Here is a 14059-nt window from a genome sequence, read left to right as displayed (position 1 = left end):
CTCAACAATATAGGAACTTCTGGGGTACTCACCATCGCTCACCTCAATCACTATTACAGAGTAATAGTGATAAAAACACTTTATGATATTAGTACAGAGACGGGAAGGTATATGCATAGAATAGAATTGAGGACCAAGAAATGAACCCGCAAACCTATGGTCACTTGATCTTTGATAAAGGAACTAAAACCATCCAGTGTTAGAAAGATAGCATTTCCAAATGGTGCTGGTTCAACTGGAGGTCAAAATGTAGAAGAATGCAAATCGATCCATTCTTATTGCCCTGTACAAAGCTTAAGTCCAAGTGGATCAAGGACCTCCATATCAAATCAGGTACACTTAAACTAATAAAAGAAAAAGTGAGGAAGAGTCTTAATCACATGGACACTGGGGAAAATTTCCTGAACAGAACACAATGGCTTATGCTCTAAGATCAAGAATCGACAAATGGGACCTCACAAAATTCCAAAGCTTCTGTAAGGCAAAGGACACTGTCATTAGGACAAAACTGCAACCAACAGACTGGGAAAACAACTTTACGGATCCTACATCTGTTAGAGGGCTAATATCCAAAATATACAAAGGACTCAAGAAGTTAGACTCCTGAGAGCCAAATAATCCTATTAAAAAATGGGGTACAGAGTTAAACAATGAATTCTCAGCTGAGGAATGTCAAATGGCTGAGACATACCTAAAGACATGCTCAACATCTTTAGTCGTCAGGAAAACGCAAATCAAAACAACCCTGAGATTCCACATTGTACTACCTGAGGCCCAGCTATACCACTTTTGGGCATATACCCAAATGATGCTCCAACATATAATAAATACACATGCTCCCCTATGTTCACAACAGCCTTATTTATAATAGCCAGAAGCAGGAATGAACACAGATGTCCTTGAACATAGAAATGGGTACAGAACATGTGGTACATCTACACAATGGCGTACTACTCAGTTATTAAAAGCAATGACTTCATGAAATTCATAGGCAAATGGATGGAACTAGAAAATACCATCCTGAGTGAGGTAACCAAATCACAAGTGGTATGCACTCCCTTATAACTGTATATTAGCCCAAAAGCTTGAATTACTCAAGATAAAATCCACAGACCACAGGAAGCTCTAAGAAGGATGACCAGAGTGCATATGTTTCAGTCCTTCTTAAAAGGGGGAACAAAAATATTCATAGCAGGGGATATGGTGACAAAGTTTGGAGCAGAGACTGAAGGAATGGCCATTCAGTGTCTTCCCTACCTGGGGATCCATGATATATATACACAGCCACCAAAACTAGACAATATTAATGAAGCCAAGAAGTACATGCTGACAGGAGCCTGATACAGCTGTCTCCTAAGAGGCTCTGCTAGAGCCTACAGAGGCAAATGCTAGCAGCAAACCATTGAACTGAGAATGGGGTCCTTGTAGGAGCAGTTGGAGAAAGGATTGAAGAAGCTGAAGGGGTTTGCAACCCAGAAGAACAATACCAACCAACCAGTGCTCCCACGGACTAAACCACTACCCAGAGACTAAACATGGACAGACCCATGACTCTACCTGCATGTGTAGAAGAGGATGGTCTTGTTGGGCATCAATGGCAAGAGAAGCCCTTGTTTCTGCCAAGGCTGGACCCGCCCCCCAGTGTAGGGGAGTGTCAGGGCGAGTAGGCGAAACAGGTTGGTGGTTGGGGATGGGGAATACCCTCATAGAAGAAGGTGGGGGGTGGATATGGGATTAATGACAGGAAACCAGGAATGGGGTAAATGAAAATAAAAAATATCCAATAATAAAATCTTATTTTGAAAAAAAAAAGACTGTACTTGCCTCTGAATATTGTTACATAGTCTTCTAATACCTACAATATAGATATTCTGATATTATTTTCAGTGGAATTCTCTAGAAACATTTTGAATGAAATAAAATCTTGCAAAACCAGTTGAATATCCTGTTTCTAATTACTATCACTTTAGTCCTTCCGTAATCCCCCCCTCAATCGCTCTAATATACCTGGATGCTTTACTAGCATCTCCTCACTCTTCACATCCAATGCTTTTTGCTCTACTTCACAGGTGAGAGGATCTGGCTAAGGAGTGTGACACTTGCATAGGAGAAAAGATTCTTCAGAAAGCACCCTGGAACTTTCCATGGACTGAAAATAAAAGAGGTTAACACCCTCCAAAAGGATACAAGCAAGAAAAGAAAAGGTTTTGAAAAAAAAAAAAGTCTCGTTTCCTCTAAGGACTTCACTTTACTCTGAAATGAGATACTCATTCACACACAGCTCACACCCATGCATAGTCCTGGGAACTGTGAGGAGGAGTTTGGGAGGTTGCTGTTCACTCACAGAAAACACCCTACTGCAATTCTGGAACAGGAGGTCTCTATAAAGAGCCCTGAGAGCAGGGTCTAGGCATTCCCATTCCTCCTAGAAGTTCACAGTCACGCAATGTCAACAAACCATGAAATATAAAACAACAGCTGGGCAGATGTCTAGGGGCAGAGCGCTGTTCTTGAAAAAAGAAGGCATTTTTCTGATACAGGTGAGTGACCATAATTATTCAAAAGATGCTTGCTAATTCTGTTTAATCTGTAGTCGGTTTCCGAATTATACAAATACTGCGGCCTGATACACTCTCACAGCAATACTGGGCTTGCCTAAGGTGTAAAATTAGAACTAAGCATATGAAGAAATTTATGAATACTATATTTATACCCTAAACTGCATATACCTCAGACAGAAAATTAATGGGTAGTAAAAAGTTTGCTTAGTAAATGTTAATATTTACAGGTATAGCTGTGGCACCCGATAAAGTATATTTTCCGATTCAGCTAAACCTGGTTCCTCGCGTGATTACTATCTACAAACCTCTTGAGTAAGTAAGCAAGTGGTAAGACAAGAGAGTGAGAAAGCATGGATGAATTAAAGTCCAGGAGTTTTGTAATTTCCACAATGGCAAAGAGAACCCTGTTTGCAAACAACAGATAACGCATATGTTCTGCCAGATTCCTGAATATTGTAAAATGAATAAGAAAAAAAATCACGATAAGCCCCTGTTCACAGAATCTCAAACTTCCAGGATATGGTAAGATATCCACAACAGAATTGTGAGAGTGGCGTCCTTAAGCAGCGGCCAAACCACACTCCCGGTCTTTTCCGATAGTTCCCCAGCCCCGCAACTCCTCTGACCTGGGAGGTTCAGGGCCTCAGGGCTGCGGTTCTCACCGCTGGGCGGGTGATTGCTAACTCTAGGGGATTTTTCAAGTCCCGGAATACGAGGCCCGCCTTCCACTTCAGGACCGGGGCACCCGGAGTCCTTCAGGGAATGGAGGAATTTCCTGTCACTGTGGTCTGGTTGGTTGGAAAGACTCCTCCACGACCCGCCCAACAGACATCCGCTTCCTTCTACGCGTTCTCTCCAAACCCGCGGACTGTGGGCTCTTTTACTTAATTAGCTTCCCAATTCCTCCCAGCCATTATCAACGCTCCCCACCCTCTCCTCCCAGCCTCCCAATGGCTTAGGATCAGGCAGCTGTGCCCACTCTCCCCTTCAGGAACCGCCTCTTAGAATCCATCTCAAGCTGCCTTCCACGGAGCTGCTAGGCTGCCCTGGACCCTCTCGGTGCCCAGACTTCTCCGGAGCTTGCCGCCAGCCAAGACCAGAACTAGATCTGGTAGGACACTAAACCAGGTATCTTTCCCTCGACCCTAGGTTTTGAACCCTTCAGATACAAGTTATCCTGCCTTGGGATACCAGTCTTCTGGGAAAAAAAAAAACAAAAAACAAAAAACAGCAAAAGACAGAAAAAAACCTAAATTAGGATGCTCAGGTCTTTCTGGGAGGCATGCTAAAGGTACTTTTTTATTGGATGTTTTATGTATTTACATTTCAAATGTTATCCCCTTCCCCGATTTCCCCCTCTTCTATGAGGCTGCTCCTGCTCCCACCTTAATGCCCTGGTATTCCCCTACACTGAGGAATCAAGCCTTCACAGGACCAAGGGCTTCTCCTCCTATTGATACCAGACAATGCGTCCTCTGCTACATATGCAGCTAGAGCCATGGCTCCCTCCATGTGTACTCTTTGGTGGTTTGGTCCCTGGGAGCTCTGGGGGGTCTGGTTGGTTGATATTGTTCTTTCTATAGGCTTGCAAACCCCTTCAGCTCCTTCAATCCTTTCTCTAACTCCTCCTTTGGGGTCCCTGTGCTTGGTCTGATGGTTAGCTGCAAGCACCCTCATTTTTATCCGTAAGTCTCTGGCCAGATATGAAGGGCCAAGGAAATGAGTGGGATTGCATGATATGAATGAAATTCACAAAGAATCAATAAATGGTTAAAAGAATGAGGAAAAGCAAAGAAATCTCAGTGATGAATGCGGAAAGGTGAGGCTGTCCAAGATGCAGACAATAATACCAGTGCAGTTATAAACAAGTCAGTTATACCATCCCATCTATGCCTTTGGAAATATTGATGAAGAGTAGGGGGGAAGAAAAAACGAAGAAGAAAGGTGAAATGTACATAGTATGCAAATTCTCCAGACTCCATATTACTGTGGTAATCAGTAACCCATAGGAACTGCACATACCCGCTCTGGTTGCTCTCAAAAACCAGCCCTATCCCTAATCAGTCCCAGAAGGGGACAGACTCACAAGGTCCCGCCTTTTATTCTACACTGTGGCTATGGTTAGATTTTAGGAAAAGGGGAATCACCGTCTTTAGTTCGATGTCTGCTGTGCTCACCAGGCTCACCAGATGGACCTGGTTAAATTTGGTGGGTCACAAAACAAGATGAATAAAAAAACGAGGATGGGAGGGAGGGAGGGAGGGAGGGAGAGAAGGAGGGAGAGAGGGACATTAATTGAAAGTATGAACTAGGAAATTAGGGCTGTAGGAGTAGGAAATGAGAGTATACACTACAAGAGGTATTGTATGTGAAATGTGAAATAGCAATGGTGATGATAATAATATTGCCACAAAAGAGTGTGATTTCATGTTTATGTTTTTTATCTGACATGGTATCAGATAGTACTAGGTTGATAAAGAGTCTGGAAGCCTTGCTTCATTTTTCCATCAAGGAATATTTTAAGTAGCTTTACTATCAGTTATTTTGTGAGTTCGATAGAATTCTGGGATGAATTCATCTGCTTCTTGGGTTTTTTTTTAAATGGGGGGGTGCTTTTATTCTTGATGCACTCTTGTTGCTGTTTAACTGTCCATTTATTTCATGTTGGTGTAATTTCGGTATGTGGTAAGAATCAGGGTATTGTGTAGTTGCCTAGAGGTCTGTAAAGTCAATACGCAACAGATATTCTTGTACATTCATGTCTGCTGATTCAGCTATGCAGTTAATCTGGGTTCTTCTCAAGTCGTGTTGACAAAAAAAAAGTTCAGTCTAAATAGCTATTGGAGAATCTCTTTTAAGATTCTATCTTACCCTAGTCAGAATGTCCATTACCAAAATAAATAATTCTGATATGAATGTTAGGAAAAGGACACTATTATGCAGTGCTTCTGGGAATGCAAATTAGAGCCGCCACTTTGGAAAACAGTCTAGATTTTTCTCTAAAGGAAAAAAAAAACACCAAGAAATAGAACTAGCATATATACTACACTGCTTAGCCATTTCTTCATAGATGGTTTCCTGATTGCTCACTACATTTCTCTGTGTACATCATTGCACTTCTGCATAGGCTGGGAAAAAGAAGCACCAGTAGTACCCAACTCTCTTTAGAGATTCTAGCTAAGAAATAGATTTTTCATGAATATAATGAGGATCAGGTTTGGCTGGTATGTTCTAGAAACTGTGTTGGCATGATCATGATAGGTTAAAAGGCATCTCAGCTCTGAAGGGAGGTAAGAACTCAGAAAAACAAACCCAGTTCTAAGAGTCTGTCCTGAAAGCACAGGGTTCTGAGTCCAAGGACACCTTTCAGATGACAGAGCTACTTGTTCTACTTGGTGGGGAGTTTTATTATTTCCCAGCTTATGGTTATGAAAAAAATGATACCAGCTAATAGATTCTGCATATGTAAATGAATCAAACACATTGGTGAGTAATGCATCTGAGTTGTGTTAAGGAATGAAAAGGAAGCCTTTTCCCTTGGAGTCGTTTAATTACCTAAGAGTGAGTCCAAATTTATATTCTCTACTTCATGTTCTCTCTGCCTTCTAACTTTTGTCTATTGCACAAGTTTAAATCTGTTCTTGCCTGAAGGCTGTCTAGTGTTTCTGTCTCTGTATGTGTGTGTGTGTGTGTGTGTGTGTGTGTGTACATGGTTTGTATAATTCTGTCTGTTGTCTGTGTGTGTGTGCATGTGTGCATGTGTCTGTCTGTCTCTCTGTTCCTACCAAAAACTTTTCTGTCTTTATTGAACAGCAAGGTTAGCATCACATGGAGGTGGAGTTTGTGTGTGTGTGTGTGTGTGTGTGTGTGTGTGTGTGTGTGTGTGTGTGTGTAAGGAATGGGATACTTTACAGACAAAGGATTAAATCATTGGCTCCAACTGACCTCAAATGGTCAAGATAACAAACAATATTACAAACATCTCTTTATCAAATAGTATCTACAAAGGCATATTTATTTTAGGAGGTGGCTTTTAAACCCTGTATTTGAGGGTTTCAGCAAATGAAACATATGCATAATCTGAATCAAGGGCATAGAAAAGTACGAATTTTAAGATTTCACCTATGCATTACCCTAGATTGTAAAAGTTAGTTCTATGGGAGGTCCAAGGGAAGTGATATGTATTGTTACATTGGTTTCTTTTTGTTTTGGTTTGGTTTGTTTTTGTCGTTGTTGTTTTCTTTTATCATTATTATTTTATTGCATTTTTAATTTACACTTTAGATGTTATACCATTTCCCAGTTTCCCCTCTAGAAACCTGCTATCCCACTTCTTCTATGAGGGTGCACCCACCCACCCAACTCCCTCCCATCTTCCCACCCTGACATTCCCCTATACTGGAACATCTAGGCTTCACAGGACCAAGGGCCTCTTCTCTCATTGATGCCTGACAAGGCCATCGTCTGCTATATATGCAGCTGGAGCTATAGGTCCATCCCGTGTTCTCTTGGGATGGTGTGTACCCTGGGAGCTCTGTAGGGGTCTAGTGGGTTGATATTGTGTTCTTCTAATGGTGTCGTAAGCCCCTTCAGCTCCTTCAATCTTTTCTCTATCTCCTCCTTTGGGGAACCTGTTCTCAGTTCAGTGGTTGGCTGTGAGCATCTGTCTCTGTATCTGTCATGCTCTGTCAGAGCCTTTCAGCAGATAGCTATATCAGGCTTCTGTCAGCATATACTTCTTGGCATCAGCAATATTGTCTGGGTTTGGTGAGTGTATATTGGATGCATCCCCATGTCAGGCGGTCTCTGGATGGCCTTTCAGTCTCTACTCCACACTTTGTCTCCATGTTTCCTCCTGTGAGTATTTTTGTTCCCCCTTCTAAAAAGGTCTGAAGAATGCACACATTGGTTGTCTTTTTGCTTGAGCTTCATGTGGTCTGTGAATTGTATCTTACATATTCCGAACTTTTGGGCTAATTTCCAATTATCAGTGAGTACATACCATGTGTGTTCTTTTGTGATTGGGTTACCTCACTTAGGATGATATTTTCACGTTCCATCCATTTGCCTAAGAATTTCATGAAGTCATTGTTTTTAATAGCTGAGTAGAATTCCATTTTGTAAATGTACCACATTTTCTGTATCCACTCCTCATTGAAGGAATCTGGGTTCTTTCCATCTTCTGACTAGTATAAATAAGACTGCTATGAACATAGTGGTCTCTTAAAATGGTCAAACAAGCAAACTAAGTATACAGTAGGAGGGCAGTCTTAAATGACCTCAAGGTGTGTTATGAACTTTGACTGTAAGTTGCAACAAAAGTTTCAGTCTCTTACATTACAATAAGTATTTCCATAATGTTGTATTGCTATATATTTGGTTCTGGTGATGGGCCAAAAAGAGTTTTCAGAGCACCATTCTATGTACTACAGTTGTCATTCTCCAATAAGTCTAAGGAAAAACAGAATTACAAAGGGCTGTCTTAGAAAATTAATGAATTTAAAATGAAAATACTCAAAGAAAAAATAACTGAGTTTTACTCAACCTGGGAGAAAACACATTTTTGTGTCCTCTAAGCAATGTTTACCTTAGCAAGTTCTCAATAGACTATCATTCCTAAACATGGAATTAAACCATTACTGAATATTCTTGATTGATCATAGAAATCCTATTTCTGACCAGGGATTTGGGTCTTGTGCTTGTTCTGTGTGACATGTGAGCAAACACTACAGACTTTGCACTAGAAAGGACTGAAATGTAGAGATATTGAAATTCTGGGCCCTGATTGGATTAGAACACCTCCCTGAAACTAGCCGAGGATTCAGCCTGAACTATATAAAGCTACAGCCTGGGATATGGAACTTTAGAAATTGCAGGGAAAAGTAATCTTTCGTGTTCATTTTTGAGGTTTTTCATTTTGTTTCATTTTTGTTTTCTAATAAAGGGTAACATTTTTGTGTGGAAGAATGAATGTTTCCTAGACAGTGAATCATGAGATTCTAGCCTTGAGCTCAGTGTCATTCACTGATACAGCCGTTTGGAGAATGTCTGTCACTGATACGTAAATTTGTACCACCATTCCATCCTGTCTTCTGCAGGCTCTGCAGTTGTTATATTCTCCCTCTCTTTATGCCATATTAATGAAACCATATGATTTGGGGCTAAATTTCTGGAACAGGAATTATCTTCCTTTCTTTAGATAATTTTTAAAATTGCTTTCTCAAACAAAAGAAAGCTCATTAAAACAACACCAATTGTGAATTTACATTTTTAATTCTCTATTTTACGGTCCATTTTTAAGACAAACAGAAGGTATAGTTATGGTGCCTTAAAAATGTCTCACAAATAATTGTCATCTCTGGATTAGTGGGGTTTGAAGCAAGGCAAAACACTGGTGGAAGATTTAAAAGTAAACACTTGTCTTCGCTAGGGTTTTACTGCTGTGAACAGACACCATGACTTTAATCCCAGTATTCAGAATGCAAAGGCATCTATATCTCTGTGTTTCTTAAGTCTTGACTGGTTTACATAGTAAATTCCAGGATTTCCAAGGATACAGGAAAAGAATTTATCTCAAAAAAGAGAAACCATCAGTCATGAGATGGAGTGGTAGTTCATAGGTTAAGAGCACTGGCTACTCTTCCAAAGGACCAAGGATGGATGCCCAACAACAACATAGAAGATCACAACCATCTGTAACTGTAGTCTCAAGAGAATATGGCACTCTTCTTTAGACTCTGTAAGGTCTGGTGTACATACATACATTCAGGCAAAGCATTCATACACACGCCACCAACAACAACAACAAAAACAATAACAATAATGATAACCAAAATTATCAAGCAAAGAGGCTTTCATTCATGAAGTAAATAAGAACTTTCTCAAGATGGTTGATGTCCCAGTCCGGGAACAGTCCATAACTACTTGTCTCCTGTCTTGGCTTCATCAGTGTGGATGTGGCAATAATAAATAGATAAAAGTTAGCATAAAATCACTTGGAAAAAACACAGAAACAATTTATTCCAGATCTAGCTAACCAGCTGTTTTGCATATCAACAAACATGAATACTGGATTACAGAAATGGTTCCAAATAATATTTTCATATTTACTCCAATATTCTTACTCCCTCTACCAAAATATATGTCAAATCCATGTATTGGTTTTAATATGCTTGCTATAATGTACCAGCTTGCTTAATGTTCAAATCTTTTATCTTAATAATCAGTCTATCATAATACTTTAGAGTTTTGCTACTACTCCAATTTATTGAATATAGAAAAATGATTTTCCTGCATAGATTTGGGAATTTGCTAGCTGCACATGAGCAGGAATGTGCTTTGACATCCACAAGTTATCTATATAAAGCTTTTCACATTTTTGCTAGTTATAGAGTTTAACTTGAGGATGACTGTTTTGAATGTAAATAAAAGGTGAGCCTTGATTAAAAAATTGTCTTGTATTTTTTTTTCCTTTAGGATGAAAATCCTGCTGTGTCTACAATTTGAGTACTAAATAAAAGATTTGGCAAATTCAAGGCACTTTTTAAAATTCTGTAAAGTGGAATTTCCAGTTTACAAAAGGACAAAAAGATAGCATAGTGATGTTCAACTATATGATTTCTTTGCAACAAGCATTTTCTGAAGTATTAAGAACTGAAGGATCATCACAGAGCCTGGTCACATTCTTCAGATTTCTACATTTTGTCTCCATCATTATATTTGGTTATTGAACTAGAAAAATATTTATTGTTATTTTTTAAATATTTTTTGAAATTAGAATTATATCATTTCCTCACTTCCTTTCTTTCCCTCCCTTCCTCCACATGAACTCTCAGATGAATCCTCACCCACATGCTCTCTTTCAAACTCATAGTCTTTTTTCTTTCATTTTTGGTAATTTATATGCAAATATTTTTACTGAAGATTTTCTGTACATTTATAATTTAAAAAAATATTAAGTCTTGTTGTTTTCCGAGTTTTGTTTTGTTTTGGAGACAGGGTCTTATTATGTAGACATTACTGTTCTGCAAGTCCCTGTGTAGACCAGAAAAACCTTTAATTCACAGAGGTGCATCTGGATATACTTCTTGAGTGTTTGGATTAAAGGTATGTGCAAACCTACTTGTTCTTAATACAAACTTCTCATAATTACCATACATAATGGTTCTCTGAAATAAGCACAAATACCAACACTTATGCATAAGTGATGATGATCCAATAGCTGACATATTTTTCCCATCTTTTTTATTTTATTTTTCTTGGACATTTTATGTATTTATATTTCTAATGTTATCCCCTTCCTCCCTCTCTCCCATACCTCCTCCCCCTCCCTCTGCTTCTGTGAGGATGATCCCACACCCATCTACCCACTCCTACCTCAACACCCTAGCATTCTCCTACACTGGGGAAACAAGCCTTCACAAGACCAAGGCTTTTCCTCCTATTGACTGAACAATACTCTCCTCTGCAACATATGTGGCTGGAGTCATGGCTCCCTCCATGTGTACTCAATGGTTGGTAGTTTAGTCCCTGGGAGCTCTGGTGGGGTCTGGTTGGTTGATATTGTTGTTTCTTCCTATGGGGTTGCAAACCCCTTCGGCTTCTTCAGTCTTTTCTTTAACAACTCCATTGGAGTCCCCTTGTTGGGTCCAATGGTTAACTGCAAGCATCCTCATTTGTATCAGTAGGGCTCTGGCAGAGCCTCTCAGGAGACATCTTCTGAAGTACTGTAAGACAAGTAAACTAGCAAATCTTTTGGATAACACTAATATTGGAGGCCTTTTGTGTTTTACTAACATCATATGAGTGGAGGTCACTCTTTGTTCAGAAGAAGCCTCACTCTGATAACTATGGCCTTGCAGGGACTGATAGCAGCTTACCTAATCTGCACTCCATGCAGAAGGTAGGACAAATAGATAATGAGGCAATAAAGAATTTAGGAAAAGAGCAGTCTGACTGTTGATATTTAGAATATGTTTCTCTATTTTTAATTTTTTTCAGAAAATTTGAAAGAAAGCTTGGTCCAATTTTAAATACAAGGTATCTCCCTAAGTGTTCTACAGTGAACATCCTTGCTCAGAATACTCAAATTTATTTTAAGATCAAAGCCTTTTTATAATTCTTAACAAAGATTTTAGAACTATTTTAAGTTATGTGTATGAATGCTTTGCTGACATGTATATATTTGAATTATATATGTGCCTAAGAAACCTTGTGAATCACTAAGTGGCTATTGAAAACTGAACTGATATTTTCTATAAGAACAGCAAGTACTTTTAAGTACTTCTACATCTTTCCCACCCCTAGGAATTTTTTTCTTGTCAACACATTAGGTGTATTAAAAGTAATAGACAAAAAAACAATATTTTTTCTAAATATCACATGTTCTGAATCTTATGAGGAAGGGGTGTCATGGCGGTTCTACATATTGCAGATTTCTAGCTCTATATTGTGTGACTTTTATACACACAGACACCTGTGTATTCCCCATTTTATTTTGCAGTTTTTAGTATAGCACTTTTCTATTTTCAATTTTTTCTTTTTTGTAAGATACTTTTATTTACATTTTAAATGTTATCTCCTTCCCCGGTTTACCGTCCTTAAACCCCCCTATCACATCTGACCTCCCCCTTCTTCTACTAGGGTGTTCCCTACCCAAAGACCCACCCCTATCTACCTCCCCGCCCTGACATTCCCCTACACTAAGGGATCCAGTCTTGGCAGGACCAAGTTTTCTCCCATTGGCGCCCAACAAGGCCATCTTCTGCTACATATGCAGCTGGAGCCATGGGTCTGTCCATGTGTACTCTTTGGGTGGTGGTTTAGTCTCTGGGAGCTTGGGTTGGTTGGTAGTATTGTTCTTATGGAGTTGCAAACACCTTAAGCTCCTTCAATACTTTAACTCCTCCAATTGGGACCCCATTCTCCATTTGATGGTTGACTGGCAGCACCCACCTCTGTATTTGTCATGCTCTGCCGGAGGATTTCAGGAGACAACTATATCAGGGTCCTATTAGCATGTACTTCTTAGCATCAGCAATATTGTCAGAGTTTGGTGGCTGTATGTATATGGGCTGAATCACCAGGTGGGACAGTCTCTGGATGACCTTTCCTTCACTCTATTCTCTAAACTTTGTCTCCATATTTCCACCTATGAATATTTTTGTTCCACCTTCTAAGAAAGAGTGAAGCTTCCCCACTTTGGTCATTCCTCTTCATGTGTTCTGTGGATTGTGTGCTGGGTAATCTGACCTCTTGGGCTAATATCCACTTATCATTGAGTACATGTCATGTGTGTTCTTTTGTGAATGGGTTACCTCACTCAGGATGATATATTCCAGTTCCAGCTACTTGTCTATGAATTTCATGAACTCATTATTTTAATAGATGAGTAGTACTCCATTGTATAAATCTACCACATTTTTTTGTATCCAATCCTCTGTTGAAGGATATCTGGGTCCTTTCCAGCTTCTGGCTATGATAAATAAGTCTGCTATGAAGCTAGTGGAACATCTTACCGGTACATGCCCAGGAGTAGTATAGCTGGGTCGTCAGGTAGTAATATGTCCAGTTTTCTGAAGAACCTCCAAACTGATTTCCAGAGGGGTTGTACTAGCTTGTAATCCCACCAGTGGAGGAGTGCTCATTTTTTTCTACATCCGTTGTTACCTGAAGTTTGGATCTTAGCCATTCTGACTGGTGTGAGGTGGAATCTCAGGGTTTTCTGATTTGCATTTCCCTGATAACTAAGGATGTTGAACATTTCTTTAGGAGTTTCTCAGCTATTCAGTATTCCTCAGTTGAGAATTCTTTGTTTAGCTCTGTACCCCATTTTTAATAGGGTTATTTGATTCTCTGGAGACTAACTTCTTGAGTTTTTGTATATATTGCATATTAGCCCTCTATTCGATGTAGGTTTGGTAAATACCTATTCCCAATCTATTGGTTGCTGTTTTGTTCTAATAACAGTGTCCTTTGCCTTACAGAAGCTTTGAAATTTTGTGAAGTCCCATTTGTACATTCTTAATCTTAGAACATAAGCCATTGATGTTCTGTTGAGGAAATTTTCCCCAGTGCGCCTGGGTTCAGGGCCCTTCCCATCATTTTTTTCTAATAGTTTGAGTGTAGTTTTATGTGGATGTCCTTAACCCACTTGGACTTGAGCTTTGTACAGGGCAATAAGAATGGATCGATTAACATTCTTCTACATGCTGACCTCCAGTTGAACCAGCATCATTGCCTGAAAATAGTATCCTTTTTTTTCCCCATTGGATGGTTTTAACTCCTTTGTCAAAAATCAAGTAATCATAGGTGTGTGGGTTCATTTCTGGATCTTCAATTCTATTCCATTGGTCTATCTGTCTGTCTCTGTACCAATACCATGCAGTTTTTATCACTATTGCTCTGTAATATTGCTTGAGTTCAGGGATAGTGATTCCCCCCAGAAGTCCTTTTATTGTTGAGGATAGGTTTTGCTGTCCTGGGGTTTTTTTTATTTT

General features: G+C 39.5%; 1 long non-coding RNA gene across 1 annotated transcript; it reads left to right on the top strand.

Moving 5' to 3' along the window:
- The first annotated feature begins 1778 nt into the window (after positions 1-1778).
- Positions 1779-10531, top strand: LOC134482877 (uncharacterized). The gene is made up of 3 exons (XR_010059550.1): positions 1779-2540; positions 2789-3689; positions 10038-10531. It is a non-coding gene; the product is annotated as an uncharacterized LOC134482877 (long non-coding RNA).
- The last annotated feature ends 3528 nt before the right edge of the window (positions 10532-14059 follow it).

Source organism: Rattus norvegicus, chromosome 1, assembly GCF_036323735.1.
Source record: "Rattus norvegicus strain BN/NHsdMcwi chromosome 1, GRCr8, whole genome shotgun sequence".
NCBI lineage: Eukaryota > Metazoa > Chordata > Mammalia > Rodentia > Muridae > Rattus > Rattus norvegicus.
The sequence above is the reverse complement of the archived record's forward strand: the minus strand, read 5'-3'. Positions and strand labels throughout refer to the sequence as shown.